Genomic DNA, 17,835 nt, shown 5'->3' on the forward strand with positions numbered 1-17,835 from the left:
AGACGCAAGATTCTAGAAAGGAGGGGCTACGTTCCGAGTGGAGGCGGGGGTCTGGGCGGGGAGGCCAAGAGGGGTAGCTCCTAAGCCGGCGGGGGGTCGGGCACCGTCGAGCAGCAGAGTGGGGGTGGCAGGGCGGGAGAGAGCCAGCCTTCAGAGGCTGGTGGCCCGGGGCAGCTCGTCGTGCGTACAGCTGTGTGTCAACGCTTGGAAGCGCCGGGATGGAGCCGCAGCATTAAAAAAGAATTAGAATAAAAAGCGCAAGTCTTCCGGACTTGGGTCTCCGCCCCCGCCCTCCGCGGCCGCCTGTTTGGAGTGATAATCCGGCCCGCGCGCGGCCGCCGAAGAGGCCGTAAATCCGCATCCATCACCGCGCAGCCATTCGGTCGGAATTAACCAGTCACTGTGGCCTTAATTACTTTGTCAAAGATGAAAAATAGTAATTGATTTCGCCCTCGATCACTTTGCCCCCGCTCCTTGCAGATAAGCAAATAAATAGCTGTTTTTGAAAACCCATGTCTCTCCGGCATTTGCTGGATGAGGGTGGGGAGTCTACTGAAGAAGAGGCCATCCCGTGGCAGTCCTGACCCAGTGTTTGTGCCACGACATTTGGGGGGCAAACTGGAACCCAAGAGGGAGAGGGCCTGGAGGTGGCCCTGCGCATTCCAGGTGCTGCCCTCCACAGCACTGGGGAGCGGGGCTGGAGGGAGAGGAGCCGGCCCTTTACACGCGACTGCTCTGGGGTTAGCCTGGCTGGCGGTACCCTACAGCCTCCTCGCCTCCCCAGGGCAGCAGGTGAGAAAGAGCTGAGGGACTAATTTGAGAGAGGAAGAAACTTGCCCAAGGCCAGCGGGCAGAGCCAGGACTTGAGCCCAAATCTGTGTTGCCTCTGGTCCACCCCACCACTCGGGATATAATTATAGCGAGCGCCTGTGTCGGTGTCCAGCTGATTTTGAGCCGTGAACACATTAAACTTCTATAGATGGTGGATGTGAGGGCTCTCAGTGTGGGTTTCAGGTGACATTAACAAGATAGTTAAGAAGCCCCGTGCAGTAATTTTGTCCCACTTGCCCACTACTGCTGAGTTCCCCTGCAGTGTTGTTTTGTGCTAAGAATATGGATTCTGCAGACAGACTACACCACCTCCTAGCCTCTGTGACCTTGCAGGGGGAGGGGGGGGATCCTCGATCTGTAGAATGAGGATAATAAGAATATTAACCTACCTCAGGGGTTGTTTGAGGATTGAGAGTAGGCATGTGAAGTGCCTAGAGTGAGGTCAGCTGCCTGGTTTGCTATCAATAAGCAATTATTATTATTCAGTCTGGAAAAATGATCTGCGTGAAGTCCCTCAGATTTAGCAAGTAAAATCGTTGTTTCTCCCTGGTCCGGATGGTTTAAAATGGATAGACATGCACGGAGCAGAAAGCCTTACAGAGTAGATCATCATTTTGCAACATTTCCCCTTCTCATTCAGTAGTTTGGTCACACAATAATCCAGTATTTATCTTCATTAAAGGAAAATTGGGAGCATTCTGAAAAAGTGCTCAAACACAGAGGCTGCTATGGATGTGTCCTGAGACACCTTTTGTTTAGATCAAGGTAAATCTCAACAAAAATGACAGAAGCTTAGAGCTGTGTAATCAGCTTTGCTGTCCAGCTCTCATTTGGACCTTGGGTGTCAGGGAGAACCCAACTAATCAAAGGCAGCTTCCCTCACCAAGGCATTTCAGCAGAGTCTGAACTTGGAAATCAAGGGCTCAGTGAAGTGACTAGTCTGTGTGCAAAATGTAGGTCTCAAATCCTGAGACTCAGACAGGCAGGGCGTTTGTTCCTGAGTCAGCAGTAGTGATGATTCTCACTACACTGCAGCAAAACACAGGGCAGTGGGCGCAGGCGCAGAAGCAGACAAGTTTAGAACAAGCTGCAAAGGACATTCAAGGTCATCTATAGTCCCACACATCTCCTTTTGCAGTGAGAAAACAGAGGTCAAGGGAGGAAAAGTGAGTGCTCAAGGTTGCTTGCAAATTAGAAACAAATAGTAGCATCTATTCTTTAAAAGGGAGAGAAAAAGAAAAAAAAACCTATGCTACCCTTTGATCCAGCAATCTCGCTCTTGGCAACTCACCCAAAAGAAACAACAGCATGGTGCAAGAATGTTTATTATAGCATGGTTGATAAACAAAGGACTAGGGGAGAAATATCCACATTAGATCAATAGTATAGCTAAAATATGGAATGATTTCCAGCTGTTAAAAAGAGTGATTTAGAGCCACACAGTTGGCTCAGATTTTTATGAGGTGTGAGAAATTTTCACTGTGTGAGAAAAGCCAGATGCATTAAAGTGTGTATAATATGATCCCATGTGTGTGTGTGTGTGTGTGTGTGTGTGTGTGTGTGTGTGTGTGTGTGAGAGAGAGAGAGAGAGAGAGAGAGAGAGAGAGAGAGAGAGAGAAAGGCACACAGACTGGCGATCAGTGTTGTAATTGTCATATTTATACATTTATGTAAAAAATGTATAAACAATTTTTTTAATTCAGTGCTAGAAACTACTAGTTTAATTAATGAGGATATTCACCAAACAGGCTACTTTTATTAGGAAGTACTCAGCCTCCATCTATTTTACTGTCTTCCTCTGAGGAGCAGAGCTCAGAAAAAGGAATTCAGTTAATTAAGGACCCGAGCCACTAATATTTGGCTAGTCTTCCTCCTAAAGTCCTGGCATTTCTATCTCCTAGCTCTGTTGGGTAGAACCTTTAAAGAACATGGTCTTGGGGAATACGAAGATGATCTTCAGTCTCCCACCCCCATCCTTGTAGAGTACATTAAACTATGAAATAAACTAAAATTACACTAAACTAAATCAGAAAATTTGATTTCTAATCCTTCCATAATGACAACATAGATGCTTTTCTGGTAAACAACATCTTTATTTCTTTCCTCTGTCCCTTTTTCTGGTCATTCTTTGGCTAGTCCTTTATACAACTGCTTTACTAGTTGTATATGCTTACTAATTAGTATTCTCCTTCCAGGTTCAAGTCTTCTATGTTTATTCATCTGCTCAAATTTCTCAAACCCCGAAATGGGAGATATCAGCCTTGTAGCCGAGGTCAACTCTCACATTACTGGAAATAAGAAATTTCTAATACATGAAGTACAAGAAAATTGCTATTTTATGTTTACAGTGTTAGTAAAGAAGATTCTTTTTTCTCTTGAATGTTCCTTTTTCCCCTAGCCTTCTGTTGCTGTCCTAGTTAGTGAGATTAAAAAAAAATTGAGTTCAACGTCATGCAAACCTAGCAGGAATTCCCACAAGTAGAGCGGAACAGATGTTGGGAAGCATCACCATAAAAGCAGTTGATGGAGTTAACCAAGGCTATTGAGTCGAATCTGAACAAGGTTCAGGAAGGCAAAATGGTGAAGAGAATGGTCCAGGAAGTGGGACTTTGAAAACTCAAGACTCTTTATACACCAGTAGGCAACACAGATAAGTTTCAGGACCTTATAATTTTGTCACTTGGTGGTACCCTTGTAAATTGGGCTTAGAGGGGCCATGGACATTGGCATCAAATTTGGTAATGTTGGTTCTAGCAATCTGCAGCATTCGATACAAGATGAGGCTATATAAAACACTGGCCAGCTCAGTCTACAATCTTTGACAGACAGCCCAGAGTTAATTTATCATGATGGTAGTTGTCTCCTGGGATATCACCATTAGAGCTTAGAAATGATCCATGAAATCTTTTAACATAATCTCTCAGGGTCTACATTCTACATTCTATTAAAAATAGAGTGTTTCTATTTTCAATCTCAATGTCTTCCTGGGTGGGATTAATATGATATGTTTACATATGTTGATCTTTTTATGGTAATTTAATATTAGACCTAAGTCCAGCCACTTACTAGCTGTGTGTTCTTGGGCGGTTACTTATCCTGTGAGCCTTGCTTCCCTTTTCAGTAAAATGGGGTTTTTGTAGTGATTAAATGAGATAAAGTATATGAAAGCGTCTGTAATAGTATTTGGCTCAAAGAGCTCCTCCTCCCTTGGGATAATCCAGTTTTAGTGGACTTGAAAGTTACTACCTGAATTGTGACACTATTCCCCTGGACAAATAAGAAAATGACTCATTTCTGTAGATCTTAATATTACTGGATTGTTGTCTAGGTTTTATTCTCCCTATCTTTCTTGATGGGACATGAACTTTGCCTAGTGCCTTTTTGTTTTGTTTTTTTTGTTTTTTTTTTTTTCTTTCTTACAAGTGTCAGGCCCAGTCATGTCTCTCCCTCTGCATCTGCAGTATCCTTTACCCAAAATGCTCTTCCCTCCAGGGTGAATTTCTAACTACACCTTTAGACTCATCGCCAAAAATGTATCTCCTCTCAGAGGCTTTTAATGAACAGAGTTAATATCTCCATCCCATGTGCTTCTCTAGCACTTAGTGAATACTAATTATTTCTGTGTATGTCTTTTCTTCTACAGAAGCCACTAGCCACTTGTGGATACTTAGGTTTAAATTAAGTGTAAGTTCCATTCTTCAGTCACACTAACTACATTCTTAGTACCCAAAAGCAACTTGCACTGGACAGTGCAGAGAACATTTCCATCATTGCAGAAAATTCTATTAGATGGTGCTATTCTAAACTGTGAACACTTCAAAAGCAGAAGAGCTTGATTTTTTTTTTAATTTTTTTTTTAACATTTATTTATTTTTGAGACAGAGAGAGACAGAGCATGAACGGGGGAGGGTCAGAGAGAGGGAGACACAGAATCTGAAACAGGCTTCAGGCTCTGAGCTGTCAGCACAGAGCCCGATGCGGGGCTCGAACTCACGGACCATGAGATCATGACCTGAGCTGAAGTTGGACGCTTAACCGACCAAGCCACCCAGGCGCCCCAGAGCTTGATTTTTTAAAAGCCTATGTATTTCTACTTGGACTGACACACAGTAGGCACTTAGTGCGTTTGAATGAGTGCCTTAAAAATCCTAGAATAGCCTCCTAATTTCTTTTTTTTTTATTTTTTTAATGTTTTATTTTATTTTTGAGAGAGAGACAGAGCCTGAGTGGGGAGGGGCAGAGAGAGAGGGAGACACAGACTCTGAAGCAGGCTGCAGGCTCCAGGCTCCAAGCTGTCAGCGCAGAGCCTGATGTGGGGCTGGAACTCACAAGCTGTGAGATCACAACCTGAGCTGAAGTTGGACACTTAACCGACTAAGCCACCCAGGTGCCCCAAGCCTCCTAATTTCTTATATGTCACCTTACTGCCTTCTCTAAAACCTATTATTTTGTGTTTTTATTAGTTTTCATTTTTGTTTTTCTCATTACAAATATAATACGTTTATTACAGAAAATTTGGAAAAGCTCAAAGAACATAAAAATATATATTCCACCACCCAAAAATACATCCTATTAACATTTTGCTATAAGATTTTCTAGACTTTCATGTGTAGAAAGATGGCTTTTGTTCTTACAAAACTTAGATAATGCTATTCATAGTCTTTTGTGACCTGTCTTTTTTTTTCCACTTATAATATAGAGTTGATACATCTCTGCCCTATTGCCATAAAATGTACATTATCATTTGTAACCATTTTTAATTGCTACACAGATTTCATTGTACACAATTTAACTAAAAAATAATTACTTCACATTTGCATTGTTTCCAATATTTAATATAAGTTATATATAAATTACTATTTAAAGGACTTGCATATTTTTGAAAATTGGACCTATCTTATCGGGACCAGATTTTTTTTTATGTCTGACCCCAAGACACGGACATGGAGCTGCCTATGAAGACGTACTTGAGCTCTGAGCAGAGGGTGACAGTGCTCTGTGGTTTGTTTCCATTTCTCTTCCCAGAGATGCCCAGCAATCTGTGAATCCCTCTGGCTATAAAAAGGCCATGGGAACAAAAAGCTATAGTATGTTTCCATAAAGACTAAATCAGTTTCTCTTTAGCATAAAGGAGTTTTTTTTAATGGAAAGGATATTACTTGGTAAATACAAATATTTGTAATTGTCAGTATCACACAATATCCAAATTTTACAACTATTAGGACCAAACAGATAAGCCCATCTGTTTACACAGGATTTAATTAAACAGTTGTGAGAAATAATGCAAACATCATTGAAATGTGCAGGATTTGTGAATGCTTCCTCTGCAGTGGAAATGCCTGATTCAGGGCTCTCTCTGTTTTTTACAGATTATATGGATGATGGCATGTTTTTCCAAGTCATTAACTTGGGCACAGCTTTGGGGCCAAATGAGAAGCTACATCCAAACCATTCTAAGAGTCTGGGTGATTGGTGGAGCTGACAAAGGAAAGGCCCTCTGTCACTCAGCACTGTGGGAGCATTTGGAGAGTGTGATTGCCTATGACAACTCATGGTTCAGTGATTCCATTGTTTCATGAAGGCCTGGTTTCACTGATACTAAGAGAAAAATGTGGATTGTGCCCCCACATGGGTTATTCAAGGTGACATTGTCAAAGACATTTCCAAAAATTGTTTTCTCCTTTGGAACTTTATTCTGTCATTTTGGGCATTAAAATGGGTTTTTTGTTTTACACTATAGAAAAATATAAGCATAAGGAAGAAAATAAACATCATCTCACCAGGACTCTTTTGTTTGTAAGGGACAGAAACAAACTCAAAATTACCTGAAGCGCAAGGTACCAAGTAATGGCGAGGTCAAGGTACAAATGGAATGGACTTCAAGGTGGGCTGGATCCCAAGCTGCCCACAGTATCAGGATCCTCGCTCTGAGTCTTGGACCCCATTGGTCCATCTGCCACATGTTTTCAGATTGTCATGTCATAGAAGTCATGCCATCCAGAGTTCTAAGTTCCCATTTTCATAGACTATCGTCTACAGGGAAAGAGAAAGCTATATCTCTACTTCAGTTTGGGAAGTTTTGGGAAAAGACTGTAAAAGGCCAGACCCTGAGACAAGGCCTTTGATGTAGGTGGATAATTTGGGAGGGTGTCCTAGATGAGGGAGCAAGGAAAGTAAGACAGGGGTGGGAAAAGAGTCAGTAAGGAGAGCACTAATGAGTGAGTGAGTTACCACTGTGGGAAATTGTAGTTTAGGCCCACTGGGGACCCTCTGAGGCACCATGTGGAACAATGGCAGAAATCTCCCACCAAGGGACAAGGAAGGTAGGAGGCAATTTGTCACAGACTCTCATCGCTTCCTGGCTGAAGACTGTTCCTGAGGCTGTTAATCCCCAGTTCTTGTGGGTACTCTGCACTTGAGCTGGGCAGGTTTCCATAGTGCTGGAAAAAGTTTCTACAGTTGTAAAATGGAGATAATAAATCTTGCCCAACTCTCAAAACTGAGGCGAAGATCAAATAAGATAATAGAATGGAGAGAGCTAGTCAATTGTGAAATACCATGCAGTCATAAGAACTTGAATCTGCTACTCCACTGTTCATGGATCTGAGGCCCATAGATCCTTTCTGAGTCACACAGGTGTCCATGTATGTATGTGTGTTGCAAGACAAGGGTGTTTCTTGAAGAGGAGCATGATTGAGAAAGTCACTTATCCTAAGGATAGGGCCACTGATAGACCTAGAACAAGAAAATGATCCCATGAGCCAGATGTGGCCATCTGCTAGCTGTATCCTCCACTATTTGTACTCTTTTTCTTCCATAGTAATTGGGTTTAGCTGGGCACATAGCAATCCAGTTAAAGATGACATATCCTTATCTTCCTTAGAGCTCAATGAGCCCTTGTCACTAAATTCTGCCAACGAGGTGTGAGCAAATGATGTGCACCTTCAGGATCTTGCCTTAAAAACCTTGAGCGTATGCTCCCCCTTCCTGTTGGCTGAGAGATGATGAGAGCTGCAACTACCTCTAGACCCACAAGTAAAAGCTACATATTAAGAATGGCCAGGCAGCCTACCATCTCTTAGCTAGGACAGGAAAGACAAATAAATGTATCTAGTTAAACGGGTGTCCTTTCAGGTTTCTTTGTTATAGCAACTTACACTTTACCCTAACTAACACGCTGCATGTTCCATACAATGTGAAACTGAGCTTGCCCTAGGTGGGAGCTTGAGTCTTCTGTCAAGTTGAGGCAATGTCCATGCAACCGACTACAGGATTACCTGCCGTTCTGGTTGATTCGAAAACCAATGGGCCATTTTTCTTAAAAGCCATTTTCTGTCAGCCTGCCCTGCCAAGGTCACCTAGAAGAGGCAAGCAGTGTCTATATCAGATTAAGGGCAGAGCATGTGTCAAAGAATACTCCGTCATTCTGTGTGCTGTTGAGCTGGCTCCCATTAGTTAGCTGTACCCCACTCATGAGAATAGGTATTTGTGTGCCTGCTAGGATCCAGACACTGAGTTTGGTACTTCATATCATAGCCTTAAGGCAGGTGGTATTTTTCAGACCAAGAAACAGTCTCAGAGGTTGAGTGATGCAATACAGAGCCTAGGTGTCAAGGTGGGTTGGTTCAATCTACAGCCTGTGCTTCTTCTACTACATGGACTGCCTTCAAATAAAACGCCTACTTCCAAGTATGGTTTGAGGTTGCTTAAGTAAAGATGGCATCTACCTATTGAGATGAGAATCCTAGGGCTTGGAAGTCCTTCCCCCAAACCATTCACTAGTCCCTCCCCAAAACCATTCTAGGCTTTTATACTGTGAGAGGATTTTTAATGTCTGTGAGCAAGTGTGACTATGCACCTATGAGCATGTGTACTGGGTACTTTTGAGATCTGATGAAAGCTATGGAAACATTCACACCGTTATGGGTTGAATTGTGTCCTCCCCCCAAAATATTTTGCAGTCCAAAGTCACAGTAGCTCAGAATGTGGCCTTGTTGGGAGGAAAGTCTTTACAGAGGTAATCAAGTGAAAATGAAGTCATCAGGGTAGGTCCTAATCCAATAAGACCAGTATCCTTATGGAAAGAGAAAATTTGGACACGGAAACAGACAAACATAGAAGATCTTGTGAAGGGACATAGAGAAGATGGCCATCAAAGGAGGCTTAGAATAGATTTCTCCCTCACGGCCCTCAAAGAAATCAACCCTACTGATTGATACCTTGATCTCAAGTTTTTAGCCTCCAGAGCTGGAGACCACGAATTTCTGTTGTTTAAGCCACCCAATCTGTGGTCCCGGCAAAATGATATAAAACTACACATATGCACATACACCATGAGTTTTGCACACAAATTCTGGGGATTCATCCATGGACCCCTGTTGAAGGACCACTGCAAAGTTCTGTTTCCTGAAAACATTCCAATGTCCATAATAATGACAATCCTAACAAAAACAAAGAACTGTTTTAAAACACTGTTCTAAGGGCTTTACGTGTATGTAATCATTTAATGTTTCCAGTAACAGCAGCAGCCACAAGAAGCTAATACAGATTTTGGTACTTGGAAGTGGGATGCTTCTCTAATAAATATTCAATAAACTTGGTGGTTTAAAACCAGATATTCATCTTCTCAAAGTTCTGTATGCCAGAAGTCTGCAATCAGTATCCCTGGGCTAGAGCAAAGGTGTTCGTAGGGCTGTGCTCCCTCCGCATGCTCTGGGGAGAATCTATTCCTGCCTCTTCCAGCTTCTAGAGACTGCTAGCATTCTTTAGCTTGGGGCCACATCTCTCCAATCTCTGTGTCTGTCTCCACATCACCTTCTCTGTGTGTGAAAATTGTCACCCTTTTATAAGGATACGTGTGATTGCATTTTGGACCCCTCTGGATAACCCAGGATAATCTTAACATCTCAAAGTTCTTAACCTCATCACATCTGCAAAGAGGTTTTTTGTTTTGGGGGGATTTTTTTGCCATAGATGGCAGGCACAATAAAGTCACCCCCCCCCAAATTCCCCAAAATTTCAACCCATTAAGGCATCAGCTCAAACCCAAAATCTCATCTAAATATCAAGTCAGAAGAAGTCCCAAATCTCATCATTGATAAATCATCTCCATGAAACTGTATGATCCATCCTAGGACAAACTTCCTTTCCATCCTGGAACCAATAAAATTAGAAAACAAGTTATCTACTTCCAAAATACAACAGTGGGGCAGGCGGTTATAGACATTCCCATTCCAAAAGGGAGAAGATGGAAAGAAGAAAGAGGTCAACCTTTCAAAATTTCTAAACCCATCAGTGAAAATTCCATCAGGTGTCAAGGCCTGGGAACAATCCTCTATGGCTAGAGGTTCTGCATCTGGGCCCATGACTTGAGGCACATGCTATTGATATGCTCACTTTACAGATAAGAAAAAGGCACTAAGTGGTAAAGAACCTGCACAAGATCATATAGCCAGTGAGAGGCTGATGAGGGTGATGTTCCCCCAGGCTGACTGCAGGGACTCCCTCCACAGATGTTCTCTGGGTTTATGGAGGGTCCCAGAAAAGGTATGGAGACTGTTGCTGCAAATGAAAAATACCTTCCTAATAATATTGTCTTTAAAAATACTTCTAGAGCAAAAAAGCACACATGCCAGCTGTACTTCGCACCTCCTGTCTCCACTCTTTGTGGTTACCTCTTTGATGAAACCAGACTTCTCAAAGCGTGAACACTCAGAAGGAAGAAGCCCTGGGAAAACTGGATGCAGTTTTGACAGCGGGTTCAGATGACTGTCCTATACAGGTCATGCATGTTATAGAAGTTCCTATATTGGTTGAGAGTGTGGGCTTTCGAGTCAGACCTAGTTTGGGGTCTTAGCTCCTCTACTACTAGCTATGACTTCAGGCAAGTAATTTTTAACTTCTCTATGCTCTAGTTCCCTTTTTGAGAAATGAGATAACAATAGGACCTATGCCATGTATTTGTTGGGAATGAATGAAGTAATATATAAAAACTGCTTAGCATAGTCCTTGATATATATGAGCTGTTGCTAATATTATTATTTTTGTTATTTCTCTTTGTTATGGAGTGATCTCTAGAGCTGATACCGTCTGGTGATGGTGGTTTAAAATCTGATCAATTCAGAGACTACCAAACTTTTAAAAATATTTTTAAAAGGGGATGCCTGGCTGCCTCAGTTAGTAAAGCATGCAGCTCTTGATCTCCGGGTCATGAGTTCAAGCCCCAGATTGGACCTAGAGCTTACTTAAAAAACAAAAAGTATACATATCTTTTTAATTTTTTAAAGTTTATTTATTTATTTTGATGGGGTGGGGGGAGAGATTAGGGGAGAGGCAGAGAGAGAGAGAGAGAGAGAGAGAGAGAGAGAGAGAGAATCCCAAGCAGGCTCCACGCTGTCAGCACAGAGCCTGATGCAGGGCACTTATTCATGAACCGTGAGATCATGACCTGAGCCGAAAACAAGAGTTGGATGCTTAACAAACTGAGCCACGCAGGCAGCCCAAAAGTATACATGTTTTTCCGAAGAAAATGTCTCATGTAGCTTCAGCCCTTTTGTTACCCAAACAAATTCTTGTGCCTTTCCAAGTTCTTCCTAAAAAGCAACAAGTGGGATTATTAAGTAAATTCAATTTTCATCCTTCTAGATCTCACAAAATACATACACCTCCCTTTCTTTTCTCTTTCCCGTAGCTCTCTGTGTGATGGGGGTGGGGGATAACCTTTAGGGAAGAAAGGGTTACCAGATTCATAAACCAGTTTTCCAATTACTGAGCTTTTGAAAAGAAAGATGCCATAATTGCTCAAGGTGAAGGGAAAAGAAAGAGGTAAGAAAGTAAATTATCATGAGGATAGATAGTAGAAGCTTTCTGAAGGCCCTGGAAGTATTTTCCCCTGTCTTGCCTGTCAAGAGACATGAGGGAATAAAACTGCATACTAATGGGGTGCCTGGGTAGCTCAGTCTGTTAAAGGTCCAATTTTGGCTCAGGTCATGATCTCATGGTTCACATGTTTCAAGCCCCACATCAGGCTCTGTGCTGACAGCTCAGAGCCTGGAGCCTGTTTCAGATTCTGTGTCTTCCTCACTCTCTGCCCCTCCCCTGCTCATACTCTGTCTCTCTCTCAAAAATAAATATTAAAAATTTTTAAGAAAAATTGCATACTAGCCAGAAAATACTTGTATTGCAACCATTCCTGTGCTAGATCTTTCTCCTCTATTTACACACACACATACAAAAATTGCATACTAGCCAGAAAATACTTGTACTGCAACCATTCCTGTGCTAGATCTTTCTCCTCTATTTACACACACACACACACACACACACACACACACACACACACACACACACTGTAAAGGATAACTTTGTCAGGACAATCCAACTAAAGTGGGGGATAAGGATGAGTTGAAAGCCCAGACAGTGGGTGTTCCTCTGCTACTAGTGTGAGTGGCAAGGAAAAGCAGGATAAAACAAAAGAAATCAAGAAAGATACTGGAGGAACAGTTATCTGGAGTTGATGTCCTTTAAACTACTGTTAGTTCCTACATCCTGTCTTTGATTACAGCCTCCATCTTTAGAAAGCCAAATGTGGACAAGGTCAATGCAATTGCTTATGGACACCTGGCCCAACACGGGCTGTTGAATATCTTTTGGCTGATCCTGTGGTTTTTCTTAATGGAATCACGTTTGTTCATTGGGGGTCTTATAAGCACATGGGTGTATTGTCTTTTGAAGCAACGATGGGAATTTTTCCCGCAGTAGCCCTCTAGAACTCACAAAGCTGCCAATTTATAACTCCTTTCACTGACTTCATGTGAAAAAGACTTCCCAATTGGGTTGATGTTTGACTTGGTTTACTTTCTGTACACTGTTCACACTGTATGAACTATGTTTATTTATTCAGTAAATAATTATTGGGCAGTTTCTCTAGGCAAAGTATCCCTGAGGATATAATAAACTAGACAGATGTACCCCTGACTTCATTAACTTTACAACCTATCAGGGAAGAGGATTATAAGGCTATTGTGACGGAGTATGATGAAGCTTGTATTAAAAACAGCAAACATTAATGGAATGATTATCGGGAGTGAACTACAAAGGGCATTAATATACATTAACTAATTTACCCCCTATGAACATTAGATAAAGTTAATAATTTCTTACCCCCATTTAATAGACAGAGAGGATAAATAACTTGTCTAAGGTTACCAACTAGTAGGCAGTTGAGTTGGGTGATGGACCTGGGCAGTCTGGCCTCAGAGCTGGTGCTTTTAGCCATTATGCTATAATTAAAGAAGCCCTAGGTGCACAAGGTCAGCAGACAGAGCTCTTTAATGAGCAGGATTTAGTCAGGTAACTGTAAGTATATCCAACATAAACACTTTTAGCTTCAAGTAATGCTCAGCCAACAGTGGCATAAACAAGGAGGGAGTTATTTTTCTATAGTAAAACGTCTGGGGGTGTTTCTAGCATTGGTGCAGAGGGTGTAGGAAGTCTGGGTTCCAGGAGGGGCCTCCCACTGCTCTACCACATGTCCATGTCCTTAGCCGATCTCTGGAAAAGAAAGCTAGGGGGACAAGAGGCTGAGAGTTTTTGCTTGCATACCTTTCTCTTATCAAGAAGGGAAAATCTTTCCAGATGTCCTATACCAACTTCCTCTTACAAATCATTAGCCAGAACTGGGTTATATGCCCACCTCTGGACTAGGACAAGGGCCCACCTTCCCTGAGACCAACAAATTTCTAGGATTCTGTTAGGTAAAAAGAAAAGGAAGGGTGAATTTTGAGTTGGTAACAAATAGGGTCTGCCAAAGGGAATGCCAAGTGCAAAAACTAAGCAGAAAACCAGAACATGACAAAAACAAGGGGTGGGAAGAAGTTTGGTGTGGCTGGAGATAAGCTTAACAGATGGCAAGAGGTGAGGCTGGGAAGGTGAGAGCCCAGACCATGAAGGACCATGCATGACATCTTAGTGAGTATACACTTTGTCCTGTAGACTGAGGAAAATCAATAAAGAATTGTAGACAGGGCATGACCTGAGATGACTTATCATTTTTTTGCAGCTTAGTTAAGAATATTTGAAGGGAACAAGAAAGATGAGAGGCAGGGAAACTAGTTGGGAAGATGTCCTGAGCTCTTGCACATACATGGTGGTAGAGTGAGGTAGGCAGCCATATTTGGGAGGGAGAGCTAAAGATGGTGATTGGATCTGGGAGCAAGGGCCCAGGGGCACAAGGGAACTGTGAGGGATATTATCCGTGTTTCTGTTAGTAAAAACACTTTCATGAAAAGACAGAACTGCCGAAACCAAGCCTTGGGATTCAAGTTCACAATAGTGAGTTGGCAATTACTACAGACAGAAATCCACAAAGGTCATTCAGTTTTGTAAATTTGAAATTTATTTTACACACACACACACACACACACACACACACACACACACACACACTCATATTAAATAGTTCCTCAAGGCTTACAATAAGAATCCCAACTCACACCATTAACATTGTTACTCCATGGAGGCATCTACTTAATTTAGTTGTCTCTTCTGAAATCTATCTCTATGATTGCAACATAATCATACTATTTCTTGACTTCCAATTATTGAAGACAGGATTTAGATTTCTCCCTGTTTTACCTCTCCATCTTCCGTCACACACGTGCACAAGTCACATCCAGCCCCCAAGCTTCACAATGATATCCCAATATCACTGTATCATAATTTGGGGTTAAAACAATATTCAGCGTTTATTATGGTTGTGTGAATATTATTCATAGGGGAGACATGTTGAACATTATGATGCATTTTCTTTCCTTTACAACTTTTTTTATTATAAATTGCCTAGCTTCCTATGATCTAAAAGTAAATCATTATGTAACTCTCCCCTAGAAATGTAAATATTGTTTCAATATATTCAAACACATTAGCTTATCTAATGATATCATTTTGTTTCTTGAATACATCCATTGGTGAGCCTTCAGTCCTCCTGTTCCAATGTGGACTGGCTGCTCTCTAACTAAGCCTGTGCACCAATTACCTATTTCTGCACCACAAATTGCTTTAAAATGTGGTGGTTAAAGACAACAATTATTCAGCTCAATTCTGCAGGTTGGTGAATTGGGCTGAGCTCTGCACACTGGTCCTCCTAGGCTCAGCTGGACTTCCTTAGGCATCTGCAGTTAACTGCAGCCCTGCTTATGGGGCTGGGGGTGGAGTAGCTGGCTATAGGATGGTATGCCCCATGATCTCTTATCCTCCAGTGGGTTAGCCCAGATTGCATGGTGGAGACAAGGGCTGCATAGACAGGAAGTAATTAACCAAGACCTCTTGAGGCTAGGATTAGAACTGGTTTGGTATGACTTCCATCACATTTTACTGGCCAAACAAGTCACAATGGCAGTCTATAATCAAGGGGTAGAACAGATTCCAAGTTTCAGTGAAAGATTCTGAAAGTCAGTCTGCAAAGAGCACAGATATGGGAAGGTCACAAACTGGGGCTATCAACTGAAGCAACTCAGCAGTCTGATGCATAGCCATTGTGCTGGGGTCTCCTCTCACTACCATCAGGTTTCTGAAACCATAGGAGTGATTTTAACCGCATATGCAGGAAGATGGGGTTGAGAGGGGTGGGGGTAAAGGTCATGGCTCAGCTGGTGCTGGTATCTCTGAGGGCACTGTAGATTCTACAAGTGTTGGGAAGACTGGATTTAGCTGTTGCTCAAGAAAAAGGTTCTTCTGCCAGGGTGAAGAAGGGGCCAGTGTGATCCTCTCAGGAACTGCAAGGAGACAGGAAGCAAACAGGAAGAAGCAAGTCCCTTCTTCCTTCTCCAGCCCTCCAGTTTCCTTCTAGCAAGCCCCTTCCTCATTAGCACAACTTAACAGGGAGCCAGCTGGCCAAGGCAGAAGGGGTTTTCAGAGTCTGGACCTCAGCATCATGTAGCAGAGTATTAGAAATATGAGTTTGCAGTTGTGAGACAATATGCTAATAATGGGCAGGTCCTGTTTTCTGTTTTTTATGTCTTCCTTATTTGTTGCAACTTCCTAAAAAAGATGCGTGTAAGATAATTTCTTTAGGTCTTTAATGTCTAAAATATCATCAACCTACCATCACAATTACAGTTTGAGTGTATCCTTACGGTATTTTGAAAGCATCTCTCCATTATCTTCTAGCATCTACTGTGGCCACCAAGTCTGATGCCATGTGTATTTCACTACCATGTTTTCACTGTTGATTGTTTGTTAGGATTTTCTCTATTCCCAGTATCCTGAACTTTCATAGTGATTTGCCTCAGTTCTATTTTTTTCCCTTTCAATTTCATTTTGCAAAGTGCTTAGTGGGCCTTTTCAATTTAGAAACTCAGTTCCTTAAGTTCTGAGAAACTTTATGGAAATTTATTGAAGTCTTTGATAACTACTTCACTTATTTTTTCTCTATGGTATTTCTATTAATCACTTGTGGCATCATCTAATTTTCTTAATATTGTTATTTTACTGTCAACTGAGTAATCCTCCTGTAGTTTAATAAGGTGCCCCTACCTTCAGCAGTGCCTCGTATTCCAAGATATGAATCCTTCTGGTTTCACCTCTCCCAGGGTACATCTTAACTCTGGGATATGGACAGGTATTCACTTGATTGTGTGGGGCAGGGCCAAAGACACAGAGAGTCACAATAGTTCCTCTTACACAGACTTTCAGCCCGTTCTTCTGTTGGTAGCCCCACCTGAGCTCTGAATTCCAGATGTACTTGGTGCCTTCAATTTCTGAATCTCTGGGAATCTATAGCAGGAACTAGTTACCTTCTTGGTGTCCCCCACGTTAGGCTTTGCTTTCCATTTCCATTTCCATTAGGTCTGCTAAGTCGATCTCGTTTGCCCACCTGCTTTTATCTCTTTCAGTCTACCTCTGACTCTGTCAGTACCACTGGAGAGTATCTCTATCGAGAGGCAACAAAGACATGATCGTCTTAACTGAGAAAGATGGGGGATATGCTTCAGAGGTTGTGCAATAATGTCCCCCAATGAATCAAGGTATCTGTGACTTTTTGTAGCCCCCTCCCACACTGAATCTGCGATTTGCCAATGAGATATTAGCAAATATGAGTCAAGCAGAAGCTTGAGAACTGGGTATTATTCTCTGATTGCTAGGAACCCCAAGACCACAGGGTGAAGAAGCAAAAGCCAGCCTCCTGCAAAGTGAAAGACAATAGGGAGGGAGAAGTTAACCATCCCAGCAGATCCCAGCCCTCAGTCACACCAGCTACCAGCTGACTGCAAAAAAGTGAAATCAGTTCATATCAGCAGAAGCGCCACCCACCTCAGCCCAGCCCAAACCACAGACTTACACACTTGTGAACAAATAAAATGATTTTTGTACTAAGCCATGAGTTTTGTTGTGGTTTGTTATGCAAGTACTAACTGATACACAGGTGTCACGTTGAAATTTCCTCGTTTATTTCCTGTGTATTTAGGGATCACAAGTCAAGGCTATGCTGTTTTTGTTCTATGTGTTCCTGTAAGGCTACACTTCTCTTTATCCCTTTATCTCCATTTTATTATGGTTTTGGAAAGAAATAAAAGTAGACATTCAAGTCAATTCCATCACATTCAACTGCAAGTCTCCATTCACTTCTTCATCTGTCCAAGAGATATATACTGAGACCTAGTGCATATTAGCACTTGTGATGCAGCTCTCATTTAATCTGTAAAATAACACACTGCATTAGGCATTGGTTTCCCCTTTAACAGATGAGACCACCAAGACTCAGTGAGGTGAAGGGACTTGCTGGAGGTCACACAATTAATAAGGAGCATTGCTAAGATTTGTTCTCTCAGCTTAGTATTAACAAAGCCCCTGGTAGTTCCAATAGGCTTTGTTGAACGAGAAAATAGATGGCAGAGCTGCAAAAGCTAGGGATGGATGTAAGACGCATCACTGAGTAGACTCGGCCAGCTGGGTGACTGGGTATGAGAGGTGAAAAAGAAACAATGACTGTGAATCCCACGACCA

Source organism: Panthera pardus, unplaced genomic scaffold (genome assembly GCF_024362965.1).
Source record: "Panthera pardus isolate Hobbes unplaced genomic scaffold, ASM2436296v1 HiC_scaffold_12, whole genome shotgun sequence".
Taxonomy (NCBI): Eukaryota; Metazoa; Chordata; class Mammalia; order Carnivora; family Felidae; genus Panthera; species Panthera pardus.